Source organism: Archocentrus centrarchus, chromosome 9, assembly GCF_007364275.1.
Source record: "Archocentrus centrarchus isolate MPI-CPG fArcCen1 chromosome 9, fArcCen1, whole genome shotgun sequence".
NCBI lineage: Eukaryota > Metazoa > Chordata > Actinopteri > Cichliformes > Cichlidae > Archocentrus > Archocentrus centrarchus.
Window position 1 is genome coordinate 9973516 of NC_044354.1, and position 15866 is coordinate 9989381.

The window sequence follows — 15866 nt, forward strand, 5'->3', positions numbered from 1 at the left end:
TAGTGCCAGTGCGTCCCTCATGCAGTGTTATGAGCAGTATTTCAATTTTCATTTCAAGCTTTTAAATAGCACCAATTGACAACTACAATCATCTTAAGGTCCTACAATATTAGGACTTTAAGATGAGAGAATCTCATCAATGATGCCCTGTGTCTGATCACTCAGCAACAGCGGGGAGGAAAAACTCTCATATAACAGGAAGCGGCCTCCAGCAGAAACAGGTTGAGAGGGGTGAGCCATCTTCTGCAATCAACTGATGGGTTAAGGAAAAAGGGAACAGAGAAAAGAAGATCACAGTGAGACGACAAAGAATAAATAGGATGAGCCGCATCATATTTGGGACTCATAATGATTGTGTCGAGGTTGCCACTGGCTTCAATTTCACTCTGCTGATTTACACAGTCCATACGTGCTTGTGTGGGGGAATGGTGATTGGAGGAGGAACAGCGTGTGTCGCAGCTGTTGCAGAGTTTTCAGTGCACTCTGTTTGCTGCATAGCTGTGTTCACTGCCACAATTTTAAACACAAAAAATAAACTGTAACTAATTAGACTTGTAATACATGCACAACATTAGGAGATTAAAGCTACTGAGACTCTGATCTGCAACTAGTTCATTCTCTTTCTTGTCTTGACTTTTTACAGCCAATCAGATTGAGGTTAAAGCAAAGCTATATTCATGCTCAATATCTGGTAAAGTCAAGCAAAATCTTCCTAAATCCACCGGCCACATCCTGCAACTGCTGTGTGCTTCACAACTGACCACAGGTGTCAGGCAGCATACAGTCTGGCTTGCTCCTCAGCGCTGCAGGGATGGGAAATGTAATAACGAGACAACGCTGATAAAATATTGAGTAGAATTTGATTTGAGATTTGATATATAATATAATATATATAATATAAAATCATTTTATTTTATTCACAAATGCACCATCTGTGTCGCCAGTTTCCTCTGTCTCTGAAATGTTTGTACGCATGAATGGATCCGAGTTCCTGTACGGGTGCGCGCATTCTCCCATCAACTTTGTTTTTGTCAGTGCCAGCATTTGCGTGTAAAATGGCAGTGACTCTTTCAGGTCTTGTTGTTTTTTTGGGTTTTTTTTTTTTTTTTTTAAACATTACATTTGAGGCGTCTGGTCTTTGTGTTATTTCGGCAGGCTTGACATTTATTTAGTCGTCCACAGTGTGTAAAGAAACATTACCACCTGCTCGCCATTCTCATTTCACAGCCTGTTGACTGCATTTAAAGTGTGATTAATCTTGCATAAGATGTTTGGCAGCGTGCTAGCTCCGGATGTGGGTTTGATGCATGAAGGGTGTATAAACTCTGCCAGGGAAGGTCGACACAGTGGATGCATGGAGTGATGAATCTTCCGTCCTGTTAGGTGTCAAAATTTACCAGTATTTAATTCATGGATGACACATGAATCATGTTTGCCTCTAAGAAAACAGTCCTGACATTAATGCTTAATCTTCAGATTAGACTTACTCTAGGGTGCCTGGTTGGCTCAATGGTGGAGCAGGTGACCACATGCATATGCCACGCCACGGGCGGCGCAGGTTCGAGTCCCAGCTTGTCCCCAATTTGCCAGCGCATCCTCCCCTGCATCTTTCCCCCATTTCCTGTCCATCTACACTGATAGAAAAGCTGCTGTGGCCAAAAAAAGAATTACTGTATACGGATGCAAACCCTTCACTTAAACTCTGCTATATTACAGTAGAGTGACCCTGACCCTTTGCACGGATAAGAAAACATGTTTTGAGTTTTAAGTATCTTGAAGCTGTCTGCCAGTTTTATCTAGCTTTGCCTTCTTGACTTTTCTGCAAAGTTTTCTCCTCCCAGCAGGTTTTGGGCACTTCCAGGGTATTTCATCTCATTTTATTATTCTCAGGCCAGAGCATCACAGAGCCATGCTTGAAGGCAAGGAAAACTCTGGTCTTGTCCCTTCCAGACATTTATTCTTCTGCCTTGAGGCTACTGGATAGGGGGCTCTTTGAAACAAACTGATTCATCTCCCTCACCTTCAGTATGACATGTCAGTACAGCAGGCTGCAGCTTCTTTATCACCCGTCTTCTAGTTTTCCCTCAGTAATCTTTTTTTGCGCATCCTGTTTTGTCCACAGTGCTGCTGTGATTGGTAGTAAACAAAAGGATTCACTGCTGTTATGTGTCTGTTTTGCTTTTCCAACTTAGTGATGTCATGCTACAAAGTTGGACTTGCAGATTTGTTAGATTTTTATATAATGCATGCATGCAGTGTCACAGTAAAATATACATGCTTAAGCTGCACAAAAAAATGATACATTAACTGAAATGTAAGACACCGTTACTTGCGATTGAAAAGGGAGAAAAAAATCTTGTGGCTTCATGTATGTCATGAATGTCTAAGAATAGAAAGACAATCTGCATATAACAGCAGCTGCAGATGCCTTGAAGAGGCAAGGAGGTGTTTGATGCTCTACACACACACACACACACACACACACACACACACACACACACACACACACACACACACACACACACACACACACACACACACAGGCATACAATCAATTGTGTATAATAGTAGGAAGGCATACTCTGTATTTCACAAAGAAATGTCAGTCATTTTCTAATGACTGATCAAGTGTCAAGGCCTTCAGAGAATCCCTACAGATAGAAACATTTTCTCTTTTAACAAAATCCTCAATTTCACTGTACAATAAAACACATCTAGTCTTGAATGTACTGGTGCTATAAATCCCCAGAAATCCAAAGATGTCACCTGTTGTCTGCATCCCTATATGTTTGGCTGCTTTTCCTTCATCAGCTTATTATAATATTATTAGTAATATAAATAATAAAGATTTGAAGTAGTGAAACAGTACAGGCCACTATACCCCTTCTTTCATTCTCAGAATATAGGTTGCATGTGATCACTGTGTGCTGTAGAAGATGAACTGAAGTTAATTTTTATTGCCCCCACGGGATGCCGTGTTTTACAGCTATGTTAACCACTAGACCAAGCAGTAAAACCATATCTGGTTGTAAATGTCAGTAATTCTCACCACGGAGCAAAAGATAAATTGGTGTTGTTACAGTGAGCCTTTTATAAAGCAGGCAAACCTGTAACTGAAGCTTTGATATTATAGAGTAACATACTGTAAGCAATGGATATTACAGTATCCTAAATAGATGTGGCTGCAAACAGTATGCATTCTGCATTCAGAGTCAGGCTGTAGATAAAAACCCCTCTGTTTTCTTTCAAATGTTTTGGGAAATTCCTGAAAGCTGACTATGCTGTCAGATTAATGTGAGCTCTAAATTGTTTTTTTCAACCAGGTGATTTACTGCATCTTCAGCAGGTATCTTTCTTCTCCAGCTTCTCTCTCAGCCCCTCGCTCTCTTCCTCCCTTTGTGTTAACTTCTTTCCACTTCTGACACTTCTCTCATTCCCCTCTGGGCTTCACCCAGAATCCATTTAAGATTTATTCTCTGATAAAAACCAATTGCTAAATTCTGAGCACAGAGATGAATGATGCGACTGAAGATGAGGGGTTGCACATACTGAGTATAGTGCAGGCTACCTCGGGCTTGAAATTGTAATGGTGCAGCCCTGTATTACGTTCTCACCCTTGAAGCATCGCACGATCACAGCCATTTTGTTAAGTAGCTTATAGCAAAGCCAGTCTGCTGAGATCACGAAGTGCTAGTGGTCCCACGACCTGATTCATGATCAGACACACATCTTCATATGAATGACCCTCTTTAATCCTTGAATGTCAAATGAAATAGCATATATTAATAAGCTGACATCGAAAACTGAAAAGGTATTGACATCTTTTTTTAAGAGAGAAAGTTAGGGAATTCTGAGAAGTAAGGGAATGTTCCTGAGCTTGTCTTTGGTAATCCTCAGACACTTTCCACAGATGGTGTTTCAGAAAGACAAAGAAAGCAGCATCAGGGTGCAGATACAAAACAAACTGAAAGGGGGAAAAAATAAAAAAGGAAGTGACAAAAATGATGCCTGTTCAGATACCGCTTTCATCAGTTCCCAAAAAAGCCAAGCAACAACCAACTGATTTTTTTTCTTCCATCATAATCTTTCAAAAAGGTCAACCAGAAAAAGGGGGGCTAATGAAAAATTCTGTTTATGCTGTGGCCTAATTGACGTTAATTCATTAATAAATTATGCACAGAAAGGTGAAGAACAGTTTGATCCCCGCTGTTATCGTTAAAAATTGGAACTGTAAATGAAATGTGTAATGTCTGATGTGCAGCAGGACCATTACTAATATGTAACAGTGAAAAAGAGTCCATATTTTCTGGCTTATTCACAGCTCCAGAGGAAAGGACAGGAAGAGGACAGAATTAGCATGAAGGAAATGATATTAAATGAGAGAATGTGGCTATCCTTACATGAATAAATGAGACCTGCATGTGGGCAAAATAACTGAATAGAGCCAAAATTGAGTCACCTGCATACTGAAGAAGATTCACATCAAGAGTCTTCATCAAAGGTTTCAACATCCTGCAGAAACAAAGAAAAAAATATATAGTATATATGTGTATATATACAGTGTATGTGTATATAGGCTGAAGAGATTTCCATTGATAATACATACTGATGCACCATTGTGGTCAAAGAATCCTGCAGGTAGCTCCTCTGTCACACTTTCCCACAGGGCTGTGCAAACACGTGTAAGCTTAGGGCTCAAGCTGGAATATGACCCATTTCGTATTGATTTTTGTACTCCCTCTGCCACCAAAACCAAATTAAGTTAATTAAGCACTTTTCCGAGCAAGACGAAAGGAGCATGTTACTTTGTCTCCAGGCTCAAGTGTCACTTTATGTGGACTGATAAAATGTAAGTCTTTGTAAGACTTTCTCTGAATGTTTTTTTTTTCTTATAGTTGCTGGAAAAAAGCTAATTTGCCAACTGTGTACAAAATAAATTTGTAACCCTTGAACAGTTAACCATGCTGATATAACTACATTTTAGCTTTAGTTCTACTATGTTGATTTGACTTGATAGCAGTTGTCCAAACATCAGAGCTGCTTTAACTCTGCACCTCCAAAGTCCTTGTGGTAAGTAATGTGGCCACCTATTGTCATCTTGGCAATGTTAAAAAAGACCAGCCATTTATCCAAATGAATAGGGAGGGGCTCATAACTGCAATTTTTTTGTGGTAACCAAAACAGATAAAAACAGGCAGAGTCACCTAGATGTATTTTAATGGAGCCACATGGTTGAAACTCTTGAAAACCTCCAATGGTGACAGTTGGCGTATATATACTCATTGACCACTTTCTTAGGTACACCTTTCTAGTACTGGGTTGGACCTTTTTGCCTTCAGAACTGCCTTAATTTCTTGTGGCACAGATTCAACGAGGTGCTGGAAACATTCCTCAGAGATTTTGGTCCATGTTGACATGACAGCATTACACAGTTGCTGCAGATTTGTTGGCTGCATCCATGATGCGACTCTCCCGTTACAACAAATCCCAAAGATGCTCTTTTGGATGGAGATTTGGAGATCTATTGGATGGAGGCCATTTGAGTACAGTGACCTCACTGTCATGTTCAAAGAACCAGTTTGAGATTATTTGACCTTTGTGACATGAAATATTATCCTGAAATAAGCAGCTGACAGGAGGAGCACCTGGATTGATTTTTCCACAGCTGTAGCTAACCTCCTTCAAGGTGTAAAGCAGTGAGTGGTCTTTGAATTACCATTGCAGTCCTATCAGCTCAAAGCTGTCTGGCCATTCTCCTCTGACCTCTGGCAACAATAAGCCATTTTCACCCAGAGAACTGTCGCTCACTGGATATTTTCTCTTTTCTGGACCATTCTCTGTAAACTCTAGAGATGGTTGTTTCAGCAGTTTCTGAAATAGTCAGACCAGCCCGGTCAGTAATTCTGACTTATTTTGACTTTTGGCTGGGACAGTCACCATCTTTGATGATTGATTTAGAATTTGCTGTTCAAAGTGTTTGAATAGCATTGTGTTTGCTAACACCTTTCCAAGAACACAACTGGTACCTAGACTAGCAAAGATGTTGCTTTTTTTCTATTTGTGTCTGTGTCAAAATTACCATGAAGTATTTGTAGTTATTCTGCCACCACTGTTATTATCATAAACTCCATAACAGTAACTAACTAGCAATAACTAATTATTGTTGTATTTAATATCCCCTTCATTTACCTATTACCTTGACCTCTGGCCGCAAAATGGATTAAAAAAAAAAATTGGCACATCTTGGTTGTTTACCAGAAAACTGTTCACTGATTTTCACACTGAAACAGATCTACTTGACCGTCAATGAGTTGGCATATGAAGTGTGCAGAGAGCACAGGAGAGTCACGGCAGGCCAATTAACCTTTCACTGATCCCACTTATCATAAAGAGCCACTTCAGGCATTAGGAGAGACAGCACAAGTGACTGAAAATGAAGTACTGTGTCCATATTCACACACACAGACACACACACGTGTTCTAACCTTCATAGCCTCAGTCACTTTTATCCTACCTCTTACCCATGGCTTTTTAATGAGACTAAAATCAGTGTCATCATTCACATGCGTTCCAGTATTATTTTGATTTTCTTCTCTTCATTTGTTTATAATTTACATGCTCTTTTGTTTCATTTTACTTTTCTCAGATGCCAAAATATATGTCTATAAAAAAAAAACACAACAAAAACAAAACATTACAGGATACAAAATTTAAAAAAACAAAGTAACATTTGTTCACTTTATAGGTCAAGATGGAGGTTAACAGTCTTTTAGATGCTTGTTGTAAATATTACTAATAAACATCAACTCAGCATAAACTGAAAATTCAAAAACAAATACAAATCAAAGGAATTTAAATTCACAGAGCAATAAAATACAGCTGCGGCATATTACATAAAGCACAAGTGCAAATATAACAGCACTGGCCTGTTTTACTGTCAGACAAAGACAAAAGACTGAATGACTATTACATAAATTGCTTAAAGGTCTCTGAGTGTACTGTCGGAGGGATGGTTAATCCTGACTGGACCCCATTGATTCATTAGGGCCATCATCCACCTGCTTTACATTCAGCCTGCTCAAAAGTGAGGGTTAAGCATTCTGGCTCCCCTGTTTCCCTCTGCAAGCCACCGTCTGTGGCAATGAGTCTAATACAGGTAATTATGTGGAATGAAAGCTCAATAGCTTCGTGGATGAAGACTGGCACCTTGATTAATGCAAGTATGGACGGGTGGGAGGGTGAGGCTATACACTGGAGGGTGAGGCAGAACAGTCACGACAGAGGTGGAGAGGGAAGTCGACCACATATACACAAGTCAGCAGCATAAGAAGTTATTCTGTTTGTTTTTTCCATATGTGCGGGTGTGTGTGTTTTATATATATAGTCCACTGAAGTGTCCACTCAATAACTCGAGAATCATGTGGCCTACACTTACCAAATTTCACATATTTTTAAAATTTTTGTATTTCATGTGACATCAAACAGGGTTAATACACGGGGCGCCCGGGTAGCTCAGTGGTGGAGTGGGCAGTGCAGGGAAGTAGGGAAGAGAGAGAAAATGTGGATGATAGGATGGAGTGGCAGGCAAGCTAGGCAGGGCTGAGAGTGAAGGCAAGGGAAGATTGTTAAGTGGCCATTAAGCAGTTGTTTAGGTAATAGCTTTTTATGCGGACTCTAACTTTGGTATTGGCCTTAAGATAATTGCAACATCACATAAACATAAGTATATCTGTTTATGTCCTCTGTCATGTGTTGTTCTGTACCTCAGAAAGCATGAGATCTGGTACATAATTAGATTTCCTCTTCTCTATTGTTGTTCTTAAGTTATTTTATTCTTGTGATTATTGCACTTTATCCCAGATTTCAAGGTGAATTAAATACTTGAACTGAATTCTTGATATCACACTGTGTTATTTTGACCAAAATACACAGTTATGTCATCTCTTTTTTTTATTCACCATCAAGCAAGCTCTCAAATAGATGGCTGGGTACTGGACCGTGCTGACTGAACAGCCTAGCCTGGAGTAGATGGAAATCCGGGGCTGATGTGCTGCTGGGTTCTTTTGATCATCAATCAAAAGAAGTCAAATAGTCTTTTTTTTTTTTTTTTTGCTAAGGAAGGCTCCTTACTGAGTGAAATAGCCTGGATCTAAAGTAGAAGGCATCATTAGAGCTAGTCACAGTCTAAGGGCTAAATAAAGGTGCTGTTAAGCTTCCTTTCCTATCTCTATAACCATAGGGTGCACAGAGGATCCCAAGCATTGATTACACACATAACTGTGTACTGTATATCCAGTTTGACTGCAGCCAAAGAGGGTGAGAGGGACACCAAACCCAAAACACAGAAATATGTTTTGCTGGATATATATATATTTTTTGGATTATCAACCAAAATACATTTTTCCTCTGTTTCCTCTGACCTCACGCAAACAGAGGCCAGAGGAAACACAGGAAAGGTGATAGGTTCAGATCATTTTAAAAACTCAGAGAACAAACACACAACTCTTTTGAACTTGCGCAAGGAGGAGAGATCCGTTCCTTGAACTCAGCTCGCGGCTGAGCGGAAGTTATCTGTCCCGGGGAACTGCTTCCTGCGCAGCGCTTTTATTCGGATTTTCACAATAAGATCACGTGGGTTACATCAAACACAGTTTACAGCATGTAATAAACAACATTCTTGGCTTTTTCCTTACCATATATGGTCGTAAGCATACTGTGACATGTGCGCATGTAACATGGCGTATACGAGACACGTATCCTATATGTGTTCTCTGCAGGCTGAGAGCAGCCTGCAGGTAACTACAACTTCCTTTGTAAAAAATGTCACCACGTGTTTCCATTTCAAACATAAAAACAACAGTATCATATGTACATAAAACAACTTATAGAAAATATACTGTAACAGACTGAGTTATAAGTTCTTGATGTGTTAACGTTATAGTGTTCAGAATTCCTATTTAGTTAAGGCAGAGGCACTCTTACACTGCAGCAATAGGATTAACTGAGTGTCCTTAAATGTGTAATGACTTAGAGGCTGCAAAGCTTGTCAATCATTCTAGTTACCTATAATAGAGAGTCTACAAGAGAACATGCTGGTGATTGGCTGAGTGCATGGGGGGTGGGAGTGTGGGCTGGGGCCCGCGTGCGAGAGAGGGAGAGAGACGGCTGATGAGCATTGCAGTAGTTCCTAGGAACAGTTCTGTTGTTTTGGCGTTGGCTACGGCCTACAGTAGCCTGTGTTTGGTTCCAAATAAACAGCAAGTAAACTGGCACAAGCTTTCGCTGTGGTCTGTTTGAGGGACGCTACAACTGGTGTCAGAAGTAAACGGAAAGCTCGCCTTTGGATTTTTTTTTTCCCTTTTCCCGCCTTTTTCTTACTGTGTGGGCTGCAGAGCTTGGTGGCTAGTAACAACAATGCTTCCAGTAGACTGCTCCAAGATTAAGCGGGAAACTGACACAGATGCACGCAGACATTCCAGCTCAGCTGGGGACTGGATGTTTGCAGAGCACAGAGAGCAGGTGAGGCAAATGACTGCCAATATGGCTAATGAAGCTGGCTTTTCATGCTCTAATCGCTCGGGTGTCCAACGTGCCCCCTGTGGGACAGCTGTTGGGAGTACTGAGAGTGACATGCATGCGCGTGGGAACCCCTTCTGCGCCTCTATGAAGACCCCTAGGTATGATGGCAAGGCCGACTGGGAAGCCTTTCATGCACAGTTTGAATTGTTGGCGCGGGCTGGGAGGTGGTCCACTGAAGAGAAAGCCCTCCAGTTAGCTATGTGCCTTACTGGTGATGCCCTGTCAAGCCTGTTGCTGTTGAGCCCAGAGGATAGGAGTGATTACGAGGATCTGGGCGGGGCTTTGAAGAGGCGGTTTGGTTCGTGCTCCACTCCGAGCTTGCTCTGCTCTGAACTGTGCAGCCGGCGACGGCGGCCAGGAGAGCAAATTCGAGACCTGGCTAATGATATCGAGGGACTGGTTCACCGGACCTATGCCCATATGCCCCCTGCCATTCAGTGCGAACTAGCCCGGGACCACTTCCTCCAAGCTCTGCAGCCGGACCACCTGCGAACCCAGACACTGTTGGCTCATCCCAGGTCTCTCCAAGAGGCCCTGGAACTAGCCATGGAGAGGGAGCTGTTGTGTGCTGGGAGCAATAATTCCCCAACCGAACTGGGAAGACCATCACCTGCGGGAACCACGAGCGGGATGGGGCCAGGCACTGCTAAACCTGCGTGGGCAGAGGAACTGACCCAGCTGGTGAGGGCTGTCACACTACAGAAAGAACAACGGTCGAGGAGGCGGCCTGGGGTCTGCTGGGGATGCGGACAGCCGGGCCACCTGGCCCGAGACTGCCCCCGCACCCCCAGGGACCAGGGAAATGGGGAAGGGTCCGCATAACCGGGACAATGCGGGACCCTGGAGCTGTGTCCCGGTCCTCCGTGCATGGAGGAACAGCTCAGTATGTGGACTACGGGCGACAATCCGCTGGGGCTAGCGATGGGCTGTCAGAGCAGCTTGTTTCATTAGGCCGGACTTGGGTTGGGAACTGCTGGTATGCCCCAGTTGAGGTTGATGGACTATGCTGCTCAGCCCTAGTGGACACAGGGTCTTCAGCGACCCTGGTGAGACCTGATGTTGTCAGAAATGGAACAACTGTCCTTCCTACTACAGTGAAGCTCCAGACAGTAACAGGGGAGCGGGCCCCCATGTTGGGGGAGGCATTGTTAACCCTGGGTGTTGGGAGGAAGTCAGTCCGCTGCTCGGTGTGGGTAGCAAACCTTGAGGACTGTATTCTGGGACTGGACATTCTTGGGGCACTGGACTGTGTTATTGATACCAATAGAGGAACGCTCTCCTTCCCGGACGGACACATTATCCAGATGTCACGGCGGCCACCTCAACCAGACTGCCCAGCAGCCCATACCATTACTGTGCTGACAGCCAAATCATCACCGGACGCGACCCCCAGCCTTGCCTTCCCCAGCGATCCAGCTGCTCCGACTTCACCTGTAGCCGACATTAATCTCTGCTCATTTTTCCCCCCTGCTAAACAACCTGATCAGGAAGTGAGAGTTTCAGTTGTGAGGGAGGTGTGGAGGAAGAACTGTGATGGACTGACTGCCAGTGAACAGGGCGTTCTATGGCAGCTTTTACTGGACTTTAAGGACTGCTTCTCCCTCTCAGAAGGTGATGTGGGCCGAACTGACCTCATTCAACATGACATCAACACTGGAGATGCACAACCCATTCGGATGAGGCCTAGACGCCTCCCCTTGGCTAGACAGGCTGCAGCAGACAAGGCCCTGCAAGAGATGCAACGGGCTGGGCTCATTGAACCATCCACCAGCTCTTGGGCCTCCCCAGTTGTTATGGTTCCGAAGAAGTCTAAGGATGATTGGCGGTTCTGCATAGATTTCCGACCACTGAATAAAGTGACTAAAAAAGACCCATATCCCCTTCCACGTATTGATGAAACCCTGGACACGGTGGCAGGATCTTCATGGTTCTCATCCTTGGACCTGCGCAGTGGATATTGGCAGGTACCCCTTGCCCTTGAGGCCAAACCAAAGACTGCGTTCATCACCAGTGGGGGCTTATGGCAGTTTAAAGTCCTTCCTTTTGGCCTCTGCAATGCCCCTGCCACATTTGAGAGACTCATGGACAAGGTGCTTGCTGGTATCCCACGCAGAGAGTGTGTGGTGTACCTTGACGACATTCTTGTCCACAGTACCTCCTTCCATGGTGCCCTGGGGGCCCTTAGGCAGGTTTTGGAGAGGGTAGCAGCAGCAGGGTTAAAACTCCACCCACAGAAATGCTGCTTCGTGCGTCGTGAAGTCACGTTCCTGGGCCACAAACTGGGAGCCGGGGGGGTTGGCACCATGGACGATAAGATCCAAGCTGTGAGGGACTGGCCCACCCCCAGATCCGTGCAGGACTTAAAGAGCTTCCTGGGCTTGGCATCCTACTATAGAAGGTTTGTGAGGGGCTTCTCCTGCATAGCCGCACCACTGTTCCGCCTGCTCCAAAAAGGTGTGGCTTTCCAGTGGACAGCGGAATGCCAGGCAGCTTTCACCTCACTGCAGAAAGCTCTGGTTGAGGCCCCGGTGCTTTCTCCCCCTGACCCCACACTGCCTTTTGTCCTCGATACTGATGCCAGCAGTGTTGGATTAGGTGCTGTGCTGGCCCAGGTGACACCAGATGGAGAGAGAGTGGTTGCCTACCACAGCAGGATTTTCAGTAAGGCTGAACGCCGCTACTGCGTCACCAGGAGGGAGTTGCTTGCAGTGGTCTGCGCCATACGGCACTTTAAGTACTACCTCGGGGGCCTCAATTTCACCATCAGGACCGACCATGCTGCCTTGCAGTGGCTTATGTCTTTTAAAGAGCCAGAAGGACAGCTAGCACGCTGGATCGAGGAACTGCAGGCTTATGATTTCGAGGTGGTACACAGACCTGGGGGCCGCCACAGAAATGCAGATGCACTATCCCGCAGACCCTGTGACCCAGATGGATGCCACTACTGTGAGAGAAAGGAGGTTCAGGAGAGGGACCAATCGCAGCCTGACGTAAGGTGTGCAGTGGCAGGTTTGGGGGAACAGTCTTACAGTTGGGGGCTGGTTGCTGTGGATGCAGAAGAGTGGAAGCGCCAACAGGAGGAGGATGCTGACATCAGCCCGGTACTCCAGTGGGTTGAGGAGCAGAAAAAACCCCAGTGGGAGAAGATTGCCATGTTATCACGGGCCACAAAAGGACTCTGGTCCATGTTTGACGCTTTACGGCGGAACGATGGGATGCTGCAAAGGGGCTGGATAGAGCCGGCCACAGGAGAAACGAGGTGGCAATTGGTAGTGCCACGAACACTGCGGGGGACAGTGCTTCAGGCGATGCATGGGGCCCCAGGGTCTGGCCACTTTGGGGTCACCAAGACGCTTCGCCGCCTCCAGCAGGGTTTCTATTGGGGCCAGCATAGGCGTGATGTGGAGGACTACTGCCGCCGCTGCGACAGCTGTACAGCACGAAAAGGCCCAGTGGCCAGGTCTCATGCCCAACTCCAGCAGTTTCCGGCGGGATACCCCATGGAGAGGGTGGGAATTGATGTCCTGGGTCCTTTTCCCCGTACAGAGAGCGGAAACCGCTATGTCCTCACAGCCATGGACTACTTCACAAAGTGGCCAGAGGCATACAGCCTGCCTGACCAGGAAGCTGAGACCATTGTGGATGCACTGGTGGAGGGGATGTTTAGCAGGTTCGGGGCACCAGAAGCAATCCACACGGACCAGGGCAGGAACTTTGAGTCCCGTGTGTTTGCGGCCATGTGTGAGAAATTGGGCTCTCATAAGACCCGTACAACACCCCTCCATCCACAGAGTGATGGACTCGTTGAAAGATTTAACCGCACACTGGCTGAGCAGCTAGCGATAGTAACGGCTAAACACCAGCGTGACTGGGATGCTCACATTCCCCTGGTCCTCATGGCTTATCGCTCAGCAGCCCAAGACTCCACTTCTTGTTCCCCTGCCCTACTGATGTTGGGCAGGGAGATTCGGACTCCTGCAGATATGATGATGGGCAGACCCCCTGACACTGCTGGGGTCCCACCAGGACCCGAGTATGCAAGGAAGCTTCAGGATCGCATGGAGTCTGCACATGACTTTGCAAGGGGGAAACTGTTGAGTGCAGGGGCAAGGCAAAAGAGGAACTATGACATACACGCCAGGGGCCGACATTTCAATGTTAGAGAATTGGTCTGGGTGTATAGTCCCCAGAGGAAGAAGGGTAGGTGCCCCAAACTGGACAGTGATTGGATTGGGCCCTGTAAGATTCTGGAGCGCTTAGGGGAGGTGGTGTACAGGGTCCAATTACCCCCAAGGGGACGGAAGGTTGCCCTACACCGTGACAGACTGGCTCCCTATCAGGGCACAGCTACTTTCCTGGGGCAACTTAGTGGATCACAGGCAGACCCGGAGTCTACAGGTCCTCCCACCAACAATGTGGCCTCGCCTGATTCCCCTGTTTCAAACCCACATTCCGTGAGCCCTGTGTCTCCTGGGCCAGTGGCCCCCTCTGATGCAGCCCTGTTGCCTCGTTGCCTGGGCCCTTCTCCATCCCTGCCTGCTCCTTCCTCTGGATGCTCTCGCCCTAGGAGACTTCACAGGCTGCCTGGTCATCTGAGAGACTTTATCTGCCCCTCGTGGGCGAGGGACTTTGAGGGGCCGGGGTAGTGTAACAGACTGAGTTATAAGTTCTTGATGTGTTAACGTTATAGTGTTCAGAATTCCTATTTAGTTAAGGCAGAGGCACTCTTACACTGCAGCAATAGGATTAACTGAGTGTCCTTAAATGTGTAATGACTTAGAGGCTGCAAAGCTTGTCAATCATTCTAGTTACCTATAATAGAGAGTCTACAAGAGAACATGCTGGTGATTGGCTGAGTGCATGGGGGGTGGGAGTGTGGGCTGGGGCCTGCGTGCGAGAGAGGGAGAGAGACGGCTGATGAGCATTGCAGTAGTTCCTAGGAACAGTTCTGTTGTTTTGGCGTTGGCTACGGCCTACAGTAGCCTGTGTTTGGTTCCAAATAAACAGCAAGTAAACTGGCACAAGCTTTCGCTGTGGTCTGTTTGAGGGACGCTACAATACAAACAGAAGATATGATAATTTATAATAAACAGAATGGAATTTATACCATAACTCCAACAAAAGGAAAGAACACCAGAAATACATGGTGTGAATAAGGAGCATCATAGCTAAATTATTTTAAGCAGGGCTAATTTATTGAGTTGACATCTCAGGTCTTAGACCCCATGGGTACTATAAAAAGCTCCTGGTCTGTTGGACGAGTTAATTGTTTGATTAGCAGCAAATCTGCTTGGGAATTTACCCAATTAAAGTATAAAATGAGCTAATGAGCATTATTATTAGTTAATTTGGTGGCTATTGAAAAAAACAAACAAACACTAAAACACAATTTATGTGTAAATTAATTTTAGGAGTACTGGTTGCACCAGCAAAAGCATACATTTGCATTTTCTTCCCCCAAATGTAACTCTGTTTCTCCTTCGTCCACTTACAGTTGAACTCAAACATGATCTTTTGGCACACATGGGGCATTTAACTGCATTACCAGCAACTGCGATTCTGTGTTGTACATGTGTAGAGAAATGAGAAGTCCTGGGTGCATTCACTGAAAAGGCCTATAATGTAGGGAGTAATCACCTGTAAAAGAGTAATGGTTGACCCTTACTTTAACAGGAAACCCTTGTTATCCCATGCAGAACAAAAACTCCTCATGGTTGCTGAAAGATTAATGGCACAGAATCAGCCTCGATTTATCATGCTACCTCGCAAGCCCACACTATGTGTGTGTATGTGTGCGCTTGGGCATTCAAATGTGTCCTGAATCAGAGAGTGTCCTGGAGGCACTCAATACGCAAATAACTGATCACCTCTTTTGCTGTCCATGAGGAGAGTGCACCTAAAAAGCCATGTAAAATTCAAACGTCTTCTGTCTTCTGTCAGAAGCTTGGATGTGCTTTGTGTTCAATGAGGGGGAAAAAAGAAAAAGCTTATTCTGCTAAAATCCAATATACCCAGCTGTCCATTTTCTTAGCTGCTGGTTCAACTAAAGTTGCAGGGTCAGGAGGGAGCTCCATAAACCAGAAGCTTCTTGGCATGCGGTGATAGTGATTAATAGCGATATTAATATTCGAAATGGTCATTTGCATGTTGCAATTGATCAGTCTTTCTCAAAGCTGGATAACTGCCAATTAGTTTTCTTGAAAAGATGGGCTGTAATGCAGGGAACGTTGCCCTTGAAGCGGTTCTGTTTTAAAAACAGAGGCTCTGCTGCTGCCATCCCTTTTCTG